General features: G+C 47.2%; 1 long non-coding RNA gene across 1 annotated transcript in view; it reads left to right on the top strand.

The window, feature by feature from the left end:
- LOC146860727 (uncharacterized) overlaps window positions 1–22373 on the top strand; it is a 376528-nt gene that overhangs the window by 222406 nt on the left and 131749 nt on the right. The window contains exon 2 of the long non-coding RNA XR_014979198.1: window positions 7621–7807. This is a non-coding gene — a long non-coding RNA (uncharacterized LOC146860727). The remainder of the gene's footprint in view (window positions 1–7620; window positions 7808–22373) is intronic.

Here is a 22373-nt window from a genome sequence, read left to right as displayed (position 1 = left end):
TAAGGATATGCCCAAACTGGGCCTTGAGGACTTGCTCCTCCCATAAACCCATATGGAGGCAAGCGTAACTAGGGGAGAAGCAAGCCCCCATAGCCACGCCTCGCATCTGCTGAAACACATGACTCTGAAACAGAAAGTAATTATGATGTAGACAAGTATGAATCATATCCACTAACATTCTGTTGTGTTGCAGCATATTCACAGGTCTGGTTCATAAGAAGCATTCCACTGCTCTGATCCCATCTAGATGGTGTATGCTGGTATACAGAGCCGTGACATCCAAAGTAACCAACAAATAGTCATCCTGCCAAGATACTGATTCTATCTTTCTTAAAAAACACCCGTATCCTGTAAATAAGATGGTAACTTTTTGACATGCTCCTGGAGAAAAAATTCGATATAGCGGGAAGTGTTCTCCATGATACTGTTCTTTGCCGAAATAATTGGTCTTCCCGGAGGTTTTTAGAATTTGTATGAACCTTCGGGATCAAATAAAAAACAGGAATGACTGGATGATTAGTTTTTAAGAACTTAAACTCATCACTACTCAATAATCCTGCATTCTTTCAGGACAGTAATTTGGTGTTGAAATTGTTCCAGGCTGATTTAACTGTTTGCCAATCACTGCGTCTATAGCATTGCCGATCGTTCAAATGTTGCAACGCCTCTTCCATATACATGGACCTAGGCCACAGCACGATATTACTCCCTTTGTCTGATTGTCATACTATCACATTATTGCTGCTCTTTAACTTCTTCATCAGGCTCCCATAACAGTTGTTTTGTTTGCAATGCTTATTTTGGGCCTGCTCGGTTACCGTATGCAATTTCTTAAGTTGGGTGGTTACTAAATCATTATACAAATCGATGTTGTCATGCAGTAAAATGGGATTAAAGGTAGACTTAGGTTTAAAGCCCGTTAGGCCTGGCATGTCTACTCTTGGTTGGATGCCCAAATCTGAGGTTGTCTCGTCAAGTGTGCCCACTCTATGCAGGTCCTGCAGATCACAAAGCAGTTCATAATCGCCCAAAGAAATTGGAGGCGAGTCGGAACTAGGCATTACAGTTGGTTCCTGTCCTATATTGTGTTTGGTCTTATTCAGTAAGTGGAATTTGCGCAGTTTGAGTTTGCGAATATACTTGTAGAAGTCAATGCGAGTTCGCGCATAGTTAAAATTATTCGGAGGACAATATGATAACCCCAGTGACAAGATGTCAGTTTCACTCGCAGTGAGGTGCACGTCTGTAAGATTGATGATCGAAAGGTATTCACTGGTCGGACAGTTCATTTGCGATTCCATTTCCTTTGTGGTTTTTTGTAATTCACCTTGCCATTGCTGTTTGCTTTTATGGCAGCGTCTGCGTTCCCGGCGCTTGATGTTTGCTCTTTGTCTTTGTCCTGTCTGCGATTTTGAGCCCGGGGCCTTAAGGTTTGTCTGCGATCCTGGCGCAGGCAATCTACCTCCTGGGCCAGTGAGAATTTCATAAACCCCAATCGAGGGTTTGTCGCGGCCTGATCGTTTTCGGACTCACTGCCTGGTGCTGAGCTCAGGTCTGACAAAGAGGTGGATGCTTGCAATGTATCTTCCACATTAGAACTACTAGACTGTGCTTGTACTGTAGTTTTCGTTTTCTTTAAGGAATCGTACTTTCTTGCAAATGTGAATATCTGTCCGTTCTGGTAATCCAGTTTGTCCCTTTGGAACTTAAACGCTTTGCGTTTCTTTTCATGTCTTCTTCCTTAGACAATCTTACATGCATCTCTTCCCGATATTTTTCTCCAATTCAGATTCACCATTCTTGACTGCTTTAAATACTTGCTCATTCAAGTCATTAATTTTAACTTGTAAAGCGGCCCTATCGCTTTCCGCATATTTCACCAGAATTCTTAATAAACGGCATGAAGAATCCAGATTACATTCAGCCCACTCTACTAACATATTTGGATCTGGATTCTCATAACTGGGAGTTAGCATAATGCGGAGGCCGCGTGGAATTCTGCCCACCTCCAAATAGCGAGAAAGGGACTTATGTTCCCACCATTTTTACTGTTCTGACCGCATTGCCTTTTCCAATTGTTTAAATATTTCCTTAAGTTCAGAATCACCAGCTCTATTTTTAAACAAGTTCATATTGGCGTTAAGTAATTCATCGGTGACTGGTGAGTCATCGAACATCTCGACCGCCTCCTCCTCGCGGCTCCTAACAGCATCGGTGGCGATGGCACACAATAAATTCTTGGAAAGTTAATCACGAGCGCTTACGAAAAAGCAGACTAAATAGTCCTTATCCATTGCGCTCCACACACTCCTTCATCGACAAATCCCACCAAAGCTCCTACCTGCAAGCCTTTCAGGACTGGACTCGATCACAGCCGTGAGAGTTTTCCGCCCGTGGCTTGCAGTCGAAGTAGAACTGGCTGTCCGGGGGCCACCGCGGCTGATCCACACAGGAACAAAGGATGCTTCCGGGTGAGCAGAGGCTGGCTTCCTGCCGTTCGGCCCTTACAAACGAGGGGTCTGCTTAACACCGGGGAAGCGTGACGGTGTAAATATGCAGGAACTTCGTCACAGCTTCAGAACTTTGCAGAAAGGACGAAGCGGACCCAATAATTCAGTGCAAAATACATTTTAATCCAAAAGTGTGTCGTGCACCGCCATGACGCGTTTCGGCCTCAGAAAGGCCTTGATCACATGATGCTGGTACTGGCAGCCAATGAATTTAAAGTGCCATAGTGCAAATCAGGTGACCAATGGGCCAATAGACATAGAAGACATATTTAAACAGCATTGTCTTTATTTTTTGTTATTTTTGTGCCATACGCATTCAAAAAAAAATAAGCAAACCATTGCACCAGCTTCCAAGACCAGAACTAATGGCTTTGTCAATGCTTGTTTTAAACCAGCATTTGCAATGCAATAGGTCTCGCATTTACGCAAGATTGAGCTCTTGGCATTGTAAATGAGAATGCCTTCTATTTATGTTTTAAATAACAAAACATAAATAAAACGTATTGTCATTTACAATGCCACTAGCTCAAACTTGTGTAGATGCGAGACCTATTGCATTGCATATGCTTGTTCTATTTTCTTGGAAATGTCCCGTTTTTTAGGTCTCGCTAGACAGTTAGTAAGCGGGTTTTTAAAGTGCTACCAAAGGCGGCCACCAGCTTGCTGTTACGTGCACAAGCACGGACGCCTCGCTCCGCCTCTCCAATGGTCTGTTGCTGATCTCTTTCACTTTCGCGCGCACACACACACAACTACCATTCGCGCCTGCACATTTTAATAACACAAACATTACCGGCTTGTTTAACTTGCAGCGCGCCCTTTCAAAGCATTCTACAGAAATAGCAGGAAATTACACGCTCTCCTGTTTTGGTTTAATACATTGCAGACTACAAGTATAGAATTTGTAGAATATGCTACGAGGGTGGACGGGCAATCCAAACCACGCTTCTTTTTATTTACACCAGGATTCCACTCATGAGTGCAAGAAGTTGTTAACAGTAACACTCTCTATGTTTGGGTATTACGCGTCCCAGCAATCACTTCTGTCTCACAACTTGGGGAATCACCCTCCCCGCTCGACTGCCCCCACAACTCAAGAGGAGCATTGTCATCTCGCATCTTTTCCGCAAACCTTTTCTTGAACCCAACTCTCTGCATCAATTAACAGAGTCCACTCGTAATAGCTCTTTCGAATATCCCAGTCGCAAGACCCGCCTCCCAATTCCACATCAGAAGGAGGGCGGACAGCCAATTCTGTCTCCCCGGTCTCTCGTCACTCCTTCTTCGCCACTCACTGCTCACGTACACAGCCAATCCAAGACCAGGAAGTGGGCCGGATTCACCCAGTCACCAGTACTGTATAGAAAAAAACCTTTACATCTTTCTTCCTCTGGTTGAGTGGGGAGCTGCGGGGGTCTGATTTTGGGAATCTTGCTCGACGACAATAAGGATAACTCATAGCTAACCTTTATCGGGCTGTTTGTCTCGAAACACTCCAGTCGCCGCATTTACTCTGGCGGGATTGCTGCGCAACTCCTACCATACTACTTCCCAGAATTAAAGGATGATGAAGTCAAAAAGGTGAGTCCTGTGCCATATTTTGTATTCAAGAATAAGCCCAGTATAAAAATAGATACAATACCTCCATTACTGTTTAGTAGTTTGAATGAGATAAAAAAGCCAATCGCGCTATCGCAGCACGGTCGGGCAACACAGTGCACTCTACATCTTGTATTGTACAACGATGCGTTTGAGTACTTTTAGGCCTTTTATTTATTTTTTGACACATAGAAGCTCTTTTTGGTATGCTGTGCAATACTCTTGAAAGCTTGATGTGGAAGGTCTTTCTGCTGCTGACGGCAGGCTTTTGTCTCCCTGTTGGCCCTACTTGGAACTGTACGCACTACCATATTAATCGACATTGAAGACTTCAAACACACCAATGGACACCAAAAATATGCTTTAGAATGGATAAATGCATCCAATTTTCTAAGAGGGCTTTCGATACACTAAAATCATACAGGACACCCATTTGTCTTCGAAATATGCGTTGCCATTCACTGTACGTGTGAGACTTAATGTATAAATATAAATAGGACCTAGGATACGTTTCCCAGAACGCTTCACTCTCCTCTCAAATGACAATGTACATGTGGTTGCTTAATAACTGAGAAAGCTTGGCTAGATATGCTGCCTCGACTATAATGTGCCATGTGTTTGTTCTCACTACTCTCTAAACATTTTGTTTAATAGGGTCGTTCAGTAGTACATAATGTCTTATTGGTTATACATAAGGTAACAACAATGCATATAACACTTTTTATTATAACTTTGCAACATGCTGCACAGCATCCACGCTGCTCTACAACATTGCTTAAATACGTTGGTAATGCCAATAGCTCTGGCTACACACTTATAAAGGTCCCAAAGGAGAGACCTGTTGGCTATGCCAATGCTTGTTGGTTTTGAAATTCTGTCACCCTAATCTTGAGGGGCTTTCTGGTTACAATGAACGACCCACCCCTATAACAGCACCAATGGAATTAGTGAGGGAGAGTCAACAAGACTGAGGAAAAACATGAAGCGTAGACGAAAGGGAGAAAGATAAAGTAAGAAAGTGAGAGAGCGGACAGAATGGGAAAGGAGCATGGAAAAAAGACAGGAAAGGGGAGGTTGGGAGATACAGAAACAACACAGGGGAAGGCAAGTGGACACAGAAGCCACATGGAGAGGACAGGGGTGGATGCATCAAGGGGGAGCACACAGGCGACCACAACAGGTAGTGGGTGGAAAGAGGTACATGGGGACAAGCAGCAGCACAAGGAGGGAGAGAAGTACGCAAGGGAGACGGCTCGAACACATGCACTATCTGTGTGCGCTTACACTAAAAGAAAAAAAGTAGTTCCCTAACATCGAGCACAACACCAGCCAAACACACATGCTGAAGAAGCAATGCTCCATGGGCTGGAAAAACACAAGGCTGAGTAGCCGGGACACAAATAAGAAGTAGGTACAGTTGAGGGTGACAAGGAAAGCCAGTCAATGGGGTGGCCCCTATCTTCATGGTAAGCCACAGTATGCCTAGCGTCAGACAGTGCTTTCGCGGTCGAGTAGACTTCCACCTAAAAAGACAGTAAAAGGCATACATGTGCATACATGCCAAGTGTTAATGTACTATGCAAGATCCAGTTTAGCTGGATACCCAAAACTAATACAAGTAATCAAAATTACCAAAGTGAACTCTTAATGCTCAGAATTCCTGATGCAGCATTCATCAATGGTTGGGCGGGGTCTACTGGAAGACAGACAGGCGACGGATTGGCTGCGCCTTCAAGTGAGGCATAACTAGATGGTTGCTGACAATTGGCATCTTCCAGGAAAACGGACTCAGTTTATCTGTTTTATTTTTAACCATGCATGTAAGAACAGTACCGTATCATAAGGGATCACACTGCTGTCTGATATCTGAGTTGTGTGCACCTTAAGAGATAGTTCTGTTGTTTGAAGACTTAGCCATTTGAGTTATCTTTGCTGCCTGAGGCCTGAGCTTGTAAGGTCTTCTTCACCTGCTGGATAGCTCTGCTGTCAGAAGTCTGAACTTCTAATTTGTTGCGGCTTGAGAGATAGCTTTGCTATGAGAGGCGTGAGCCTGTAAGGTTTGTGAGACGTTCGAAATGGCTCGGCTGTCTGAAAGCTAACACCTTTAAAGTATTTGCAATATGAGAGATACCTCTGCTTTTTAAGGCTAATACCAGCATGCTCTATGCAAACTGAAGGATAGTCCTGCTGAGTGAGACATTGGTCTTCTTCTGCACCACCAGAGAAAGAGTGCTACTGCCTGAGGCCTGATCCTGTGCACTCAGTGTCACCTGACAGACAGCTCTGCTGTCTACAGCAAACACCTGCGAGATCTATATAACATAGGTAACTCTGTTGTCTGAAGATAAAGTCTATCGGCCTTATTTAGGGTTTGGTAGATTTGGGTCTGACCCATCCGCCACATTATGAGTGCACTGATGTCAAGTAGAACATTGGACTGAAATTGTTTAAGACCCATGAAACATTTTGCCCAGTGAGAGTTTGACACCGGAATAATGGCCACACAATAAAAGTGCAACAGCAAACAAAAGTGGGAACTGGACAACCTTTTGCATACAAAAGTATACCAGATCTATTCCAGACCTAAGTTGTTCTCGGACAATTAGCAGATTCTTCTTTTGGCATGTTACCTACACTAAATACTGAGGACATCCGCCACATCTTTGCAGATATCCCGCTCCACCAAAACTCTAAATCCGAGCATATATTTGTTCCCCATTTCAGGAATACCATTACTGTCAAGAAGCATAAAATAAAGCCTGATCATCAGCAAACACCTAGAAAGCTGTTACCTAATGGGGATAAATAGGACCTTCCTCTTGGGCCTTGAGGACGAATTCTGACACCCGTATTTCTGGGGCGACTGGTTGGAAGCTGTCTGTCTTGTATGAGGCATTACAGACTGTGCTTTACAGTATCCTGGGTTTAACCCCGACGGGGCCTATAGTCTAAAATGTATGTAATCTCCCATACCAAAACGTGTGTCTTTCCACCCAAATGTGTGTTAATCATTATAATGCATGAACATGAGCCTTGCTAGAGGGATGTATGCTTGCAGCTAGTGTAAGTCACCGCATAGAGGCCAGCCATGTCTATTGCCATCCCCAATGAATCTGTGACTGAAAAGGCCTATGCCCTTATAAGGAATTCTTTGCCTATGTCTGTAGGTTGAAATCCACAAACCTTTTGAGATCTAGATCAATGCGCAGGCGACCAGTTCGGTCAGGCTACTGGAGTACTTCAAATCCCCCGAGGGTCTTTGTGGACCTGGCCATTACTTTTTGAATGCGGAACTGCATGGCACCATTTTATTATTTTACAACTGTTATACCTGGCTGGGGGAGTTTATGCTTTTCACCGGGAAGTTTCTTCTGGGTCTTTTCTGCCTTTTCAATTCTTTGCAGATTATGCACTGTATTATTGTACCATTTGATTAATACCCTGCAAAGCACTTTTACAAAAGAGCTATAAAAATCCATAAACAAATACATGAAATCTGTTCTCTTTCTAGACTGGTTTGCCTTTCTGAGCTCTTCAATCCAGTACACGTTCCCAGGGAAAGGAGAAACAAGCCGTAAGTTCATAAACTGCCTCCCAGTGCTCCAGAGACAACTGAGCTGCAGAAGAGCTGGAAGAGACGACCTCCTCTTCCCCGAAGTGGCTAATCATATCACCAGCAACATCATCTGCACGTGAAGGTGAGGGTCCCAAATGTTTATCATATCCAGTGGGAATCCGGTCTCCTCCATCAACAAAGCCTTAAATCCCACCCCCTATTTTTTTCTGAAGCTCTTGAGAAAGTCTGTACTCCACACCTCTGTAAGGGACAATTCCACCCCTTTCGACAAAAACACAAACTCTACCCAGGATGACATTGATCATGCGGTCTTGACTTGCCAATTGTGCGCTGCTTTAATATCGTCTGGGAAAATGATGCCTTCTTTGCTACCAGCAAACATTTGAGTCCTCCCTTGGGCTCCCTCGATGTATCTCACACCCCTGTAATCTTCTGCCCACCTGAGGTGTTCAGAAACAGGAGGGTTCTCTATGACAAAGAAATATGAGGTGTGATCTGCCAATTCAAGAATAAAGATCCCAAGAGGGCATAACATTAAATAGAAGCCTTCCAGGGTTCTGGGTATTCATGAAGAACAGAATAATCTGTACTGCAGCCCCTTTCTGGGAGGTAACAACAGCCCTAGAAAACTCGTGGGAAGCAGAGTATCCCTGCCAGAACCGCTAGAAAAGAGACAAACGCCTGTTTTGCAATCCACAGTCCCTACCCTTGTGGTGCCAGGAGCCCAGGGTTCCTTCCAAGTAGCACATACAAACCTTGCTGTGAATATGAGAAATTAAAATAATGTCAAAAACATATATTTTCAGAGTTTGTTTTTTTCCCTCGAATGTGGGATGGCTTGCGGATTATGAAGGTGGTGGGGCATAAATACCTACTCCAAAATGCACTGAGCAGCGGAGCACACCCCACTTCCTCGTCTGTTGTTGGGGGAGCATTCTACCTGTGGGAACATTTTGCAAAAACAAGGCCAAAGTGGAGTATTTTGTTGCATGAATCCACATAAATGGCTAAATATCAAGAGATTCTGACTGGAAACTAATGAACTATTCCCATATGTTCATGGTGGCCCTGTAAAGTCTACTTTTGTCACAAAATCTTTGTGGCAAATCAATACATTTTTTGCCATAATTTCAAAGTATAACAGACACTTCAAATATTTGGATATGTAATATTACATCACCAATCATTTCTCAAAATGTTTTCAGTATCCTTCTTAAATGCTCATTTTTTCGTTTTTCCATCCCCCCCCCAAAGTAAACGGTCAGTCAAATGTTTAAGACTGAAAATCTATTTTAAGAAAGGGCGGATAGAAAGGTTGTCAAATATATAAATCTCACATCTACAAACCATACACAGCTAAGCTAAGTACAGGAAACAGCTATGCAGTCTTACATGGTGAAGCTTTAGACAGCAGCAGCATTAATGCCAAAATGCTGCATTAATAGATCACGAAATATCTATACAAGAGTTAGACAATTACATTGACATCAGTAGGTCCTCTGTGGTACCAAGAAATCAAGATCAGCTATACGCATCCTAAATTCTGGATACCTTATCACTCAAATATCAGTTTTAAATAATAGAAATGCAAACAGGTGGTCTCCAGATATCAATGATACACTTTCTGAAAATTTACACATTTTGCTAAAATATGAAGATGTTTAATTATAGAAAAATAAACTTAGGTACCTCAAAAGAAATTATTGTAATTTTCATTTGTCATGAAATAACAGCTTTTCATTATTAGTACATATTTGTGTGGTCCCGAATCAGCATTTTCATCAAGCATTCTCTTTTAGTACTGGTACATGGGACAGATTCTGACTTCAATATCCATTATCTATTAAGTACAATGAATGTCCATCATTTATGTAACAGGGATTTCCACTACCAGTATGCAGGGAATGGGCAAAAGTATATGAAGAATGCCTGAAATATGCTGGACGAGCAAATGTTAAATTATGTATAAAGCCTGAATATTGTCAAGAATGAACACAACGTGGCAAGTCTAGGGTGACTGTTATGCCAGGAACAGCCATGGCACTGTCAAACACGACCACAGTATGTCAAGATTGGGCCAGGGATAGCCAGAATGTTGACACAAACGCCCAGTATATGTCAGTGGTGGGCCACATTATGCAAAGACAAGTCATGCTGTTGTTAGGCATTTCGATAATGTATTAAAAATGAAGGTGAGAAAGAAAGAATAATATATTGATTTACTGAGTTCGTGACCACACTGCAACGCATTCTGGTGATGGAGGACATGTGGAAGCAACAGCAAAGAGCTTGAGGCTAGCAGGACTAAGTATCAGCAAAGATCCCCATCGTACACGTTTTACGCAGAGTTGCAGCATGGCAAGGCTAAGTTGAAGAAGCAGACTGTTCTAATATTTTGCCGAGTGATGGGGGAAAAGATGAGCCAATCATAGGAGCGCCTCAGACAAGAGGAGCAATAAGCAAGGCCAGCGAAGCAAGTCGAGGAGGCTGTAAAGGACTATTAACAGCAGGAGAAGAAGGATTGCAAGAAAGTGACTCTATGACAGATGCAAATGCGCTTTAAATAATTATTTTTTCCAGTGACAGCCAGTGAAACTAAACAGATATCACCACTCAGAAACTTGCTGAGTGTGAAAGTAGTGTTTTAGATGGCTCGGAGCTGATGTTTGCGATACAGTGGGCGACCAAGGTAGTGGGAGTTGCCATAATCCACCCTTGAGTTGATGACTGCATGTTAGAAATGGGATTTCTGGTTGGCTGAGGCTTGCGCTAAAGCCAGGCAGAAACCACCACTCTAGTCAGGATAAGGCAGTTACACTCCTAAAATGACCCCTGCTTAGCCCCTTGGTAGCTTGGCACGAGCAGCTAGGCTTATCCTAGAGGCAGTATGGAAAGCGTTTGCACATAACCAACAGAAACACAGTGTAAGCACTATGAAAGGACACCACACTAGCTCAGAAAAATAGCCAATATTTTTATATACGTTAAGACAAGACCGAATACGACAAAAAACCACAAAACTATATTTAAAATCTGCAGTTATCAAAATAAGTTTCACACAAAGTTCCTCGATGTCGATAGCTCCGTCCGGGGCTATGCCGGCATCATGAACAACAAATCCAACAGTTCTGGCTGGTCGCGGGGTCGCGGGCCAGCTACGGTGTCAGGAAGACCCGCAAACAGTACCTGTGATAGTGCAGGGCAATGGGGCCCTTGAAGTCACTCGCGGTGTAGGTCGAGCTCCTCTCTGCTGGAGTCAGGAGCGCTGGCGTCAGCAGGCGTCGGGTGCGAAGTGCAGCGGTGCAGCGTGTGGTGCCCCAGGTCGCGGTGCGAGCTGCGGCTTGGTGGCGGCATCAACAGGCGTCGTCGGTGAGACAAAGGTCGCGGTGTGGCGGTGCCAAAGCTTCAGCATGAAGCGAGGCAGTGTGGAGTGAGGTGCCCACAGGTCGTGGTGCAAGCAGCGGCTTGGTGGCGGCATCAACGGGCGTCGTCGGTGGCGGCGTCAGAAGCAGGCGTCAGTGAGACCAGGGTCGCGGTGTGAGATGAAGGCAGTGCTCGTCACGGTGCTAGCAGGTCACGGTGCAAGCAACGGCGGCGGCGTTGCTGAAGCTCTGTCATCAGCTGACGAGCGGGTGTCGATGGTGCCGGCGTCGGTAGGCCAAGGCTGCGGTGCGGGATGAGGACGGTGCTTCGTGTGACTTACGAGCGGTGCCCTCGAAGCACAGTGCAAGCAGCGGCACCGATTTCAGTGAGGCCACAGCGTCCTCGTGAAGCTCGGCAGTGCAGAGTGCGGTGCCCACAGATCGCGGTGCGAGCTGCGGCTTGGTGGCGGCATCAACACGCGTCATCGGTGAGACAAAGGTCGCGGTGTGGCGGTGCTCTCGGCGGTGCCAAAGCTTCGGCGTGAAGCGAGGCGGTGTGGAGTGCGGTGCCCACAGGTCACGGTGCAAGCAGTAGCTCGGTGGCGGCGTCAACGGGCGGCGTCGGTGAGACCAAGGTAGCGGTGCGGCGTTGTGGCGGTGCCCTCTGCAGTGCCTTCAGGACACGGAGTCGGCAGCGGCGTCGTAGACGTCATCGAGTTGCTTTTCCTCTGTTACAGCACAAAACACACAGTCCCCAGTGCTGCGGCAGAAGAGCTTGAAGTGTTTGCTGTTCCTGAGACTTCGTGAACAGGGGACAAGCTCTACCTCAAGCCCTTGGAGAGACTCACAAGTTAGGTAGCAGAATGTCCAGTCCAGGCCTTTCACTGCCCAAGACAGAAGTAGCCACTGAAGGTGAGCCCAGCAAAGCACCCAGCAAAGCGGTCGTCCCTTCTCGCAGCTTCTCCAGCTCTTCTTCTTGGAAGTCTTCTTGATCCAGATGAGTTTTAAAGTTCAGGCGTCTGGGACCCAATATTTATGTCCAAAAATCCTTTGATCTCTTAGGCAGAGAGGGCCTGTGCCCGGCCAGAACCAGTTCTGCCTTCTCTGGTGTGAATTCCTGGCAGGAGGTGGAGACGGCATTGTCAGAGGCAGACCAGGCCCTTTGAGGCGCAAGGAAATCTTCTGCCATCGCAGCCCAGGTCTATTCAGCCCTTTCCTGACCTACTTAGACTATTGGGAGACACTCTTGCTTCCTAGCCATCTGTCGTCCAAAGCCCAGACAGTCAATCCACATTCCAGCAGAGGCACACGGGATGACTGAGCAAGAAAATACCCACTTTCTAAAAGTGGTATTTTCAAACACTGAATGTAATAATCACCTCCACTAAAAGATGCATCTTTAGATTCTGAGTTCAGGCATACGAAACTTCATTTTCTTACCTAATTCCCTAGGCCAGTTATGTTTATAAGATGTTATAAACAAACCTCCCATTCTCTCCAATGGGGAACCAGTAGCCTTGCAATAGTGAAAAACGAAATTGACTGTAATTCACTATCGGGACATGCCACACACACCCGGGCATGTCCCACCTTTCACATACACTGCACCCTGCCCACAGGGGCACCTTGGGCCTACCTGAGGGGTGCCTGACGTGTAAGAAAAGGGAAGGTTACGAACTGGCAGTGTGTGCACTGACCAGGTTGACATGGCGGTCCCGGACCCCACACGGGCTCTGTGATGGCAGGCCCGAGTTACCTTTTTACAGGCCGTTCAGGTGGGTGGCACAATCCAGTGCTGCAGCCCAACGACGGCGCTTGAGTCGCAGGCCCTGGCACCTGCAGTGCACTCTACTAGGGACTGACGCAATATAAAAATGTGTCTAGTGGCACTCTGGATGTATACTGCGGAGTCGGAGGGCCGTGGAGAATTGATCTCCTGGAAAAAGGTCTGCGAAGGTGTGCATATTTAGCCTGTCCGCGCGGCTGCATCGGCCGCCATCCTGTAGAGAGGGTATTAATGGATGTTTCGTTATCGGGATTAATGGGGTGTAAAGGAGGGGTAACACTTGCGCACCGTGCCAACCCAGCCTATGCCCACCTCATGGATTGTGAAGTGTCTATTTCAGACACGGGCCGTTTATATGGAAAAGGGCTGACCAGAGCGCCCATGGTGAAACTGCGTCTATTTCTACTGCAACGTGCAGTTGAAATGGCGTGGGATGTGCCTAGTAATGTAGGAAGTGTACGTGAGCGCATAGCGCGTACAGCTGTAGATAAGGTGCACCTAACACTCCTTGAGTTTGCGGCAAGGTCAGCAATTCATATTTAGCCCGAGGCTGTTGTCCTGCCCAGACCAGTGCGATGATATTGGACCTGAGTCATTGACGGAGGCCTGTGTGATTGGGGTGGAAATGTTTATAAATAGATAAAGACATTTTGGTAGTACCACCATCTTTGCTATGGCAATTCGGCCCGCCAGGGATAATGGTAGCTTCGTCCATATGGGGATGCGATCTTCAAACCATGCCATCTCTCTGCCAAAATTGCTCTCTGCTAATGTAGATTCCTAGATATTTAACTGGCCCTGTTGCCCACTGAAGAGTCTATTTTACGGGAAATGGGACTGTGGCTTCTGTTAGTGGATGAAGTATTGATTTGGCCCAATTAATCTGGACCCCGGGCAAGTCTCCGAAACGTATGAGTTCACGGATTAGTGGGGAAAGATTATGTTCCGGCTGATTTACATAGAGAGTGACATCATCCGCATATAGAGACACGGTGAGGCTTCGAGTTGTGAATCCCACCCCCCCGGTTTGCATGGTGTTGGCGAATTTGTGCGGCTAGGGGCTCCATCGCAATGGCAAAGAGCAGAGGCCGTGTGCCCCTGCTGACCGGAAATGTCTCTGATGTGTGCCCGTAAAGGCGTATCAGCTAGGCATGGGCGGTAAATTCCGTTCCACTCGCGGAATTTGGGTAATTTCGCGTTCCACGGAGAACGTGGAATTGCCCAAAATTCTGCTTTCCGCGGCTTTGCGGAATTTTTTGCTTGCTCGCGTTCCCAAAATGCGTGTTCGCGAGATATTTCTCCCCGAGCACGCAAACACCAATCGCGAATAGGAAAAAAGCAATCTGTTCACTAGTACCTTTGGAAATATTTTATTATCAATATTGATGAGTGATAGTGGCCTGTAGGAATCGCACTGGTCAGCTGGCTTATCAGGTTTGAGGAGCGTGAAGATTACGGCTTCTAGCATGGAAGGGGGGAGCGAGCCTACCTCTAAGGCATCGCGGTAGACCTCCAGCAGTTGGGGAACTAGAATGTCAGAGTATTCTTTGTAGAAGGATGCTGTCAGTGCATCCATGCCAGGGGCGTTGTCTGGGGAAAGACTAGCAATTGCCTGCTGCACTTTCTCAGCAGTGATGGGGGAGTCTAGAAATTCCTGGTGCGAGTTAGAAAGCCACACTAGTTCAATAGTGTCAAAGTAAGTTTGCAAGTCTGTGGGGGGAAATCGCTTGGGAGGTGGAGTATAGTCGGGTAAAGAAGTCTACCATAATGCGTAGTACAAGTGACGTTGGCCCTCTGAGTCTATCAGGCCTGTGATGTAAGAAGATGCACGTGGCTTCTGAAGTAACCTGGCTGGTGTATTGCCCGGGCAATCACCCTTGCCATATCTGCGCACCTGAGATTCTTTGCCTGGAAATGTAACTTCTCTAGTTGCGTCCTCCTGATATGCCGGTAGTTTACCGCGGATGTTAGCTAGGACAGTAGGGTCGTTAGAGCGGTGGAATTGAGCTTCGAGTGCGGAGATGTCTGCTTCAAGTGCTGAGAGTGTTCCTCGGATAGCCCTAAGTACCCCATGCTGCTTGGCCATGCAGACACCTCGGATAACCACCTTGAAGGCATCCCAAAGTGTGGCGGGGGAGCCGACCGACCCAGTGTTCTGTTCAAAGTGTTCCTCAATAGCAACGCACACCTCTTCTCTAAAAACTTGGTCCCTGAGTGCATTTGGGGGTAATCGCCAGGAAAACGTGCTCGATGGTGCGTGCGGGAGGGAGGCTAAGAGTCAGTTGGATTGGTGCATGATCCGAAAGAGTGTGGGGTAGGTGAGATGCTGTGGGTCGCCAGGGAGACATGGTTTTGGATGTTAACCAGTAGCATATTCTTGACCATGCCTTGTGTTGCAGGGAAAAACAGGTGCCTTCACGTACGCCGGGGTGCGCGTTGCGCCATATGTCTCTGAGGTGGTTGTCTGCAATGATCAAGGTGAGTGTGGAGGCCGCTTCTGGATGGGGCCGTCTGGAACTCCCTGCCCTATCCATGTCGTCTATCAGTGGGACGTTGAAATCACCGCACCAGAGTACCATATGTGGAGTGGAGCTGGCGATTCGTTGCCAAACGTTTGTGAAAAATGCCGGATCATCTGGGTTTGTACCATAGACAGTGGACAAGGTTATGGGATGGTTATGAAGTTTGCCTGTTATGAAGTTTCCCTGTTAGAATAATGTAATGTCCTTCAGTATCACATATGTATTGATCCATGGTCCAGGCCAGGTCCTTGCGCATTAGAATGCAGACTCCCCTTGCATAATTAGAATATGAGGATACGTATGTGGATCCCCACCCTCGGGCAAGTAGGAGTGGTAAAGTATTACTGGAAAGGTGGGTTTCCTGGAGTAGACAAATATCTATAGCGTGCCTATTTAAATTGGCATGCACAAGGCATATCTTCCTGCCATCGTTAAGCCCTCTTATGTTCCATGAAAGTAATTTAATCAAGGCCCTCTTATCCATCTGCGCTGGAAGGAGCCAAAAAAAATATTGCAGCTGTGCATGTGATGTGTCTGTGCGTCTTTGCCAACCGTGTGTGAAAATGTGCGAGAGTATACCAGTGTGCCAACATTTCTTATACAAACAACAAAACTGAGGTGACTAGCCCTCAACAACCCCCCCTCCCACAACTCCCCCCCCCACCCACTCCAACCCCTCAATTAGGTTGTGGCAATCTCCCCCATAAACACAACTGGGAATCATCCCAGGGGGTAGTGAAGACACCACGGGGTCTACCCGCCTTGAGGCTGGGGGGCTGAGCATAAATGTGGAGTGGGAGCCTTACCCGCCCCACCCAGAGCCATGTTTCAATAGACTCATAAATGACTTAGCTGAGTAGATGGCCTTCTTGGAGGTTAGTTGGTGTGAGGTGCAGCAGCGTCTGCTCAGTGGCCCCAATTTGTTTTTTTAAAGTTCCTGCGTTTAACTGTAGATGATTACGAGTAGTGGTTAGTCGTTATCGCTAAGCCTCGCTCCTGCCGAGGAGGAGCTTGTGTGATCCTCCTTGGGTCATCCCTTTTTGGCCTGCTGCTTGGCGAATTTGAGAGCCAATTTTGGGTTCGTGAAGTGGGTTTCTTTGCCATCCAGGGTGATGTTGAGCTTGGTGGGGTAGAACATGGCATATTTAAGATTGGCTGTTTGCAGGAGTTGGTTTGCCGGCCGAAAACTCATGACCAGCGGCTTGTACCGCTAAGGTGAAATCTGGGAAAAAAGATAAAGCATCTCCTTTGTATTAGATGTGGCCCCGCTCCCTGGCATGTCGAAGGATAGGGTCACGGTCTTTATAGTTCAATAGGCGTGCCAGAATTGGGCGTGGGGGAGCCCCTGGGGGAGGTCTCGGTCCCAGCGATCTATGGGCTCTCTCGAAAATGAAAACCGGCGACAAGTCCTAGCTGAAGAGGTCCAGCAGCATAGTTTCCATGAAGTCCTCCATCCTGTAGATAGCTGTGGACTCGGGAATGCCCACCACGTGGATATTTTTGCGTCTCGAACAGGCTTCAAGGTCTTCATTTTTTTGTTTGGTCAAACTCAGTACCTTGTCAATTTGTAGCAATCGTTCAGTAGTATCAGTTTGTTTGTCTTCAGCCTCATACTCTGGTTTCCACGTGGTCGAGCCAGGAGTCATGTGTGTCCACCCTGTTCTTTACCCTGTCCAGGCGGGAGGAGAGCATGTCCAGCTTAGCATCTATACTTTTCAGGCTGGATTTTACGCCCATTAGTATGGCTTTTAGGTCCAGATCTTGGTCCTCTGGGGCGCCGTCTTCTGAGGGGTGTGATGCAGCGCTTTTCTCTGCCTCAGGTTCAGTTTGTTTAGCGCTGCTTGTTTTCTCAAAACTGATCTTGGACTGCTTGCCCTCTGGTTTCCCCATGGTCATAGGTATTTAGAGCCAGCAGTTCACTGGTTATTGGGAGTTCGGGAGGGTGTGTCTCATTGTCCCGTCCCATCGACCAAACCCAGCGATCGTCGGTACACCAGGCCCACCTGCTTGCAAAGTCCAGGTTTCTTGTGGTTCGTGGCGACTGGGCTTTGGGGCAAATTCGTGCAAGTTGAAGTCAGGGATACGAATTGCGCAGTGGTCGCAGGCCCAGTGTCTTTTGTATTCCTGTTCACAGGGTCTGAGTGTTTGGTGACTCGTGGTGGTAGAGCCTGGAGACAGATCCGAGCAAGCTGAAGCTGGGAGCTGGGTTTGCGCAGCGGCTGTGGGTCAGATGTCTTACTTTATTTCAATGCGCAGGGTTCAGGTAGTCTGTGGCTTATAGCGCTTGAGTTTCAAGTCAGATTCTCACAGGCTGGAGCCAAGAACATGAGTTATGCAGCAGTCGTGGATCGAAGGCCTTTCTGCATACTAGCGCGCGGGGTACAGGTGCCCTATAGCTTGTGGTGATTGGGCTATGTGGCAGGCTCATGTGAGCCGTAGCCGGGGTTACCAGCCGCGCAATGGCCGCGGGTCATAGGCCGTTATCCATTAATCGCCGGGGAGCTCCAGCCCCCGGGTGTGCGGGCCTGGCCGGGCGCGGCGCAGCAGGTATGTGGAGGCATGCCTGGTGGTCAGGTGCTCACAGGCCAGATCACCACTGCATGAGTCCAGACGTTTCAGGTGCCGGGGAGGGGGAAGGGAAGGCCAGAGCACACCGAAGCACGGCTGGGCCCGTGAAAGGCCTCACTCACTGCTCCCAAATGCCTCTGCTTCCTTGCGGGCAGCGTGGGTAGGCCTGGCCTCGCCACGCGTCCCACAGCGATCAGGGCCAGGCAGCATCTCGAGTCCGCAGTCCCTCGGGCTCGATCTCGCAGCGCCTTGATGCGGTGCGTCTTTGTGTGCGGTGCGGCAAGTCTGCCGGCGCACACACAGCCTCGGATCCTGTCCTCCTTCTCAGCTCGTGAGCAGCCGGTGCAGGCCTCAGCTCACTCACGGCCTTACGTCGTCAGCAGCCACGGATGGCAGTATTTACACCGCCTCGCCAGTGTCACCGGCGTTTGTAAAGTGTCGTGGCTCAGTGGCAGGGACGGATGGCCCCTATTACAGCTGGGTCATGGCAGATGTTGGGCTCAGCGGGCAGAGCTTGCCTAAGGTGTGGCCATCTTGCACCGTGGCAAAGCCACGCCCCCCGCACCATCTGGTTCTTAATGACAGCTGAGGTGATGAAGGAAGGACAGTGTAGAGGAAAAAAGACAAGGACGATGGATGGGGCAATGGAAACAGAGTGGAATAATGAGAGAAAGTGGAAAAAAAAGAGAGGGGATGGGAGAGCTAAGGTATGGTGAGAGGAATATTAACATTAAAGTAACCCTTAGAAACTTTAAACAGTAAATGAACAAAAAAAGGTGCTAGGATTCCTCCACCCACATCATTTTGTAGGCATGCGCAACAAGCATGCACATGCCTACAAAATGATGTGTCAATATTTTTTAGCTAGATCAGTAAATATTTTTTTTTTTAAGTAGTGTGAAAATGTTTTTCTTTTTTTAAAGCACAGGTGCGGGAGGCAGAACAGAGGGGGGATGAGGGCAAGCAACACAGACTGCATGGATGGGGAAGAAAACAATATGGAGAGTAAAGCAACAGAGGGCCCACAAGCAACAGAGAGAGCAGGGGCATAAGCATCAAGGAGGGCGCAGGTGGGGGAATACCGTAGAGGGTGAGGGAGCAAGACAAATAATAGAGAGGAACATGGAGCACGGGAGTGAAAAGGAAACTAGAAGCACGCAAGCTACAGAAAGGAACATGGAGCTGTTGGGAGGAAGCATACAAGAGAAAGCAATGCAGGGGAGAAGCAAATTAGAACAAGCACACCATAGAGGGGGCGAGGGAGAAGCACATATGTGAGAGATAACAACACAGAGTGCGGCAGAGGGGGGGAAAGAGCAGTAAACGAGGGAGGCAGCTGGAAAACACATGCACTTTTTGTGGCATGCTTATCCAAAAAGAAAACAGTTTTGCTTCAAAAATGAGCAGTGAAAGGAAACAAGTAATCCATCCATTCTCCAGGGGAGGCGCAAACACAAGAAGAAGAAGTAACGCCCACGCAATGTGACACACAAAAAGCAAGCACATGAGGGCGACTATAAATCCAGCCAAGGGTGAGCAATGGCACACTCTGAGCCCACTGTAAGCTGACAGCAGGTTTTTTCACCTGGTAGGCAAGACCTAAAAATGATCCGGATCACAGCGAAGGGATTGAGGAAGGAAAGGGAAATATGGGCAATTATAGCAACTGATAAGGAAATAAGTAGAGAAAGAGAGAAAAAAAGAGCAGGGGGAAATGAGAGAGGGGTAAAACATGAAGCAGAATTTATGATAAAAACGTTTAGGAGAGTAGAAAAAGGTGACAGATGCAGTGACTGGCCTAAAAAGAGGAAGAGCTATTTATGAGAGAGAATACAAGAAACTTTGAGGGGATGAGGAGAGACTGAAAAGAAGAGAGATAAAGGAGTGAAGGGGGGAATTAAAAAAGAAGTGGAGCAGGAGTTCTAGGGAAATGAGTTAGGGTGAAAGATATTCCCAGAATCAAGCTGTGGTGAAACACAGGGGTGCCGACACTTCAACCTCTAAGTGTATGGAACCAAAAGCCACTAATAACTGTTTTCTAAGGCGTATGTCACCCGGTAGAGGAGTGGATGCTGCATCTGTAACAGAACTCTGCCTGAGAGTGGAAACCTCCAAAGGATACCCGTCAGGACACCCACCTTCTGCCATCCAACATAAACAAGAAGGGGCCCATGCCTTTGAAAAGCAAAAGTGCTCAATCATGGAACATGCCATAAGCGGCACCATCAATCAGAACAAACAGCGAGAGGAAACTGACTGACATCCGTTCTCGTTCTAGTCATAGCAGCAAACCACAACAATAACTGGACCAGATCACTGAGGGGGGAGGGGGGACTTAAGTTTGAGATCACCATTTCAAAAATATGGCCCGAAGCAGACCTTGCTAATATCACAGCCCCTCAAGGTAATACATTAATTTATAGATGTGGCCACCATTAAATTACTGAAAATGAAACTAAGATCCTGCTATTTAACACTCCTTCAAAGGTATTATCTGGTACAGCTCGCTCTAGCAAAATTATAGCAAGCTACCTAAGCGCTTATGTCGAATAAATGCACGCAAAAAGATATGTCTGTGTGAACCAAATTATCCTGCGTTATTGCAGAAGACGAGAAATTTATTTTGAAGATGGCAGGTGCTTAAATTTCCAATCACTGGGCAAGTGTCCCTTGCCTGGTGTCCATACTCCCATTGTTGTCTTTTTGTCTTCCTGGTGATTCTATGTTTTTCGCCAGTTTCGCAAAGTCGAAAGCTTTTCGTACATTTAGGGGTATATTCTCAAGGCGATATCGCCGCGTCAGCAGCACTTTTCTGCCGCTAATGCGGCGATCTTTATATCGCCGTATTCTCAAGCTGTCGCTAACAGCTGTTAGCGACAGTTTTAAACGAAAACGTCCAAAATAAAGATCACTACTTGTGTTAGCGTTAATTATATACAGGGGAGGTGTTCCCGTGGAAAAACGGCCGCAAAGCCCACTCCATATTCACAAGGGAATCCTTGAAGTCCTGAAGCCCAAAACGCTGTCTCTAACTGCAGTTAGTGGCAGTTACTTAAGACCAGAAAATAGCTGGACTTAAAAATGGGGATAACGCTTGGGGCCTCATCTCAGCAGTTTTGGTGCTGGATAGCGCTGCAAGCAATGTTGCAGCGCTGCCCTGCGTCAAAACTACAGTACAGGAATGCGCACCATCAATAAGATAGTGTGCATTCCTTTGCCCCAGTCATGAAAAGTGTTTCAGCGCTGCGACAAGACAGCGTTGCAACACTACTCACTACGCCCTTCTTGTGACAGCATGGATGCGCCGTATACACTAGACTGTGCTCCATGACGCAAGTAATGATAGATATGTCAGGAATCCTGACGTATCTGCCTGTGCTAAAGTCACGCATTGCTGCAGAGGATGTACTTGGGCTTGGTCCGGATCTGGGAGTTGAGGTGGTCCATGGTCACCCTTGGGTCATTAGAGTGTGTGGTCAGTCGGAGTGTGCTTCTGTAGGTGATGGCATTGCCTCCTCCTTGATGGTCGGGGTGCTCCTTGCGGGTGATACTGCAGACGTCAGTGATGGCGATGTCCAGTCCGGAGAAGAGGTTGGCCCTGGCAAGCGAGGTGGCATCCAGGGTTGATGGCGAGGAGTGTGCTGGCGTCGTAGCGGTGGAGTGTCCAAGAGGAAAGCTCCTTGGTGCTGAGCGCAGTCCAGGGGCAGACGGACGCAAACAGCGTAGCCTATGGGTTGCCTTTGGCATGGGAGACGACAATTACAATGCAGGCAGTACATCTTTAACAACGCAACTTCGACAACGCAGGTGCCTTTACATCGCGTTTGATTACTACGCATTGTGAGGTCAGTAATGGGATAGTTTAAAGTTTTTCGGGTGGGTATGGGTTTCGGTTGTAAAATATGAAAATGTGGGTGTGTTTTGGGGTAAAATATGAAAATTGGGATGTGCATTTGGGTCAAATATGAAAATTGGGGTGTGCATTTGGGTCAAATCTGAAAATTGGGATGTGCATGTGGGTCAAGTTTGAATTTTGGGTGTGTTATGGGGGCTCAAAAAGGAATTCCAAGGGTCACGTTGGGTTTGGGATGCAAAGGTTAGTTTGGGGTTGCACTCACTGAAGTGGGAATAGTGATATTAATGTCTATGCAACACCTACTCTAATGTTGCAATGTGCCTAGTATTAGTATGCATTGGAATGGAATGCGATGTTATGGTATGCGTCGCAACCATGTATGCGCCTTTGGCACACCAGTGGTACGGCCGCTGTGCATGGGCGCACAGCGCCCGCCATTGAGAAGTACTGGGGAGGGGGCTGGACAGCTGTGAGGTGGTAAACGCTGGAAAGAACACTGGATGTGGCGTGGATGCGGGGATGTGTGTGTGAGCGGGTGTTGTAAATATTTTAATAAGGGAAGTCTTACCCCGAAGTCGGGTCCGGTGTCTTCG

This window comes from Triturus cristatus, chromosome 3_1, assembly GCF_964204655.1.
Source record: "Triturus cristatus chromosome 3_1, aTriCri1.1, whole genome shotgun sequence".
Taxonomy (NCBI): domain Eukaryota; kingdom Metazoa; phylum Chordata; class Amphibia; order Caudata; family Salamandridae; genus Triturus; species Triturus cristatus.
Note: the sequence above shows the minus strand (reverse complement) of the source record. Positions and strands in the feature narration are given on the sequence as shown.